The sequence below is a fragment of the Octodon degus genome, unplaced genomic scaffold (assembly GCF_000260255.1).
Source record: "Octodon degus isolate 3935 unplaced genomic scaffold, OctDeg1.0 scaffold00063, whole genome shotgun sequence".
NCBI lineage: Eukaryota > Metazoa > Chordata > Mammalia > Rodentia > Octodontidae > Octodon > Octodon degus.
In genome coordinates, this window is record NW_004524639.1 from 7,022,888 (window position 1) to 7,024,732 (window position 1,845).

At 33.7% G+C, this 1,845-nt stretch overlaps 1 protein-coding gene across 1 annotated transcript in view; it reads left to right on the top strand.

The window, feature by feature from the left end:
• The window catches only part of LOC111817588 (fibrous sheath-interacting protein 2-like), a 46,756-nt gene extending 45,798 nt beyond the window's left edge, over positions 1 to 958 (top strand). Inside the window, exon 13 of the mRNA XM_023718837.1 lies at positions 902 to 958. The gene's annotated coding sequence lies outside the window, so the exon portion shown is untranslated. The remainder of the gene's footprint in view (positions 1 to 901) is intronic.
• Positions 959 to 1,845: the final 887 nt, after the last annotated feature.

Below are 1,845 nucleotides of genomic sequence, written 5' to 3' on the forward strand. Positions count from 1 at the left end.
CCTCTGACTTTGAAATATGGTGTCCACTATGCGTATCATAAATGTCTCATTTTTTTGAGAAATAGCATGAACACTTTGATCACAGTTGAATATGATACTAGTTTTCAGCTTTCTTCTTCACTTCCATTAATGCTAGAAAATGTACTTCTGCTAGCTTCTTTCAGCTTTCAGACCTGGAAAAATGTAAAGGACTTTATTGGACTTATCTCCCCATATAGTTACCCACAGAAGTAGAGAATTTAGCCATGTAAAAATTACATTCCATGTATGCAAGGAATCTGCTTTCTACCTTCCAGATCTCTAAAAACATTCCTGTTAACTGTTCAGTTGATTACTTTCTATGCCTATCAGTGCATTACATAGTTACTTTACAATAGCAGTGAACTCTATTTACCTTTCAATTCTTCAATTAATATATGTAATATAAATGAAATAAAATATGAATTTTTTTCATAATCTTATTAAGAAACAAATAGCAATGAGACAGTTTCAAGTCAAATTGGTAGGACAATTTCAATAATTAACACATTGCATACATTCTTCCTAGTGGTTAATTGCTGTACAAGATGTGGACATGATATCCTAACACCATTAGAACAAATCACTCTATTCATTAAGAGAATGTAACTATATATCTATCCTAACCACTTTGAATACAGAGATACAAAATGGACATTCATCTCTATCCCCTTTTTTTGTTAAGTTCCATTACTTGAATATTATAGGTGTGTAAACTCAGCAAAATATTCTAAAAGATTCGTATAAGGAGAATTTTAAAATAAGTTTTTTAATCATTTTCTTAAATTTCTGAATTAATGTGAAAAAATAGCCAGTGTTCAAATCCTCTAAAAACTTTTTGAGGGTATATTTGTTTCATTGCTTTTATTATTCTTATATATAGATCATTTGTGCTGATTTGAATGATAAGAAGACTAAGATATCGAGCGGCAAATATGACACAGGTAAACATTAACTTGTTATAAAGTGAATCTTGCAATCCACTAATTCATTTACTCAACTAACATTTATTGAGTTTCTGCTAAAAACCAGGCACTGTATTAATTATTGAACATACAAAGTAGCAAAATCCATGGTTCCTACCTTTGAATTTTACATTTTGATAAGAAATATTCATGTCAGTAGTAAACCCAATAGAATGTATATAATGGAGGTATGTATAAAATCTGCTGGAAGGAGGGGCCAAGGAGACAGCTCAGTGGCTTAAGTGCCTCCCTGGTGAGCACAAGGTCCTGAGTTCAATCCCTGGTACAAAAAAATCTATTGGAAGGATAGGTAAGCATTCATAGAAGAAGCCATGATTATCTGAGACATAGAGGATGAGAAAGACTGTTCCAGAACCATAAATGAAACACCATAGAAAAATCTTCGAGGGAAAAGGAATCCGTTTACCAAGATATAGATATTAGAGTATGGTGTGTTTTGTGGAAATGAAAATTGTTTCAGAATTTGTTTAGCTAAAATTTCAAAGCAAAGAATTGCATAAGAAAAATCTTGACTGGTAAATTTTTCTTTATGGATTGGATTAAGATTCTGGTAGGCTGTGCCAACAATTTACCTTTTGTCCTGTTAGCAAAGGGAAACTATTGAAGAATATCAGAATTTGCCTTAGCAGAAGAGGAAAAATGGAGTTAGAAATATGTAGACTTAGACAAGGTGTGGTGACGTATACCTGTAGTCCCAGCACTTGGGAGGCTGAAAACAGGAGGATCACTATGAGCCCGAACTGTGTAGTGAGACCCTGTAAACCCTGTACTAAGGGCTGGTGAGATGGCTCAGTGGTCTAAAGCACCTACTTAGAACAAGCTTAGCAAAGCACAGGGACCA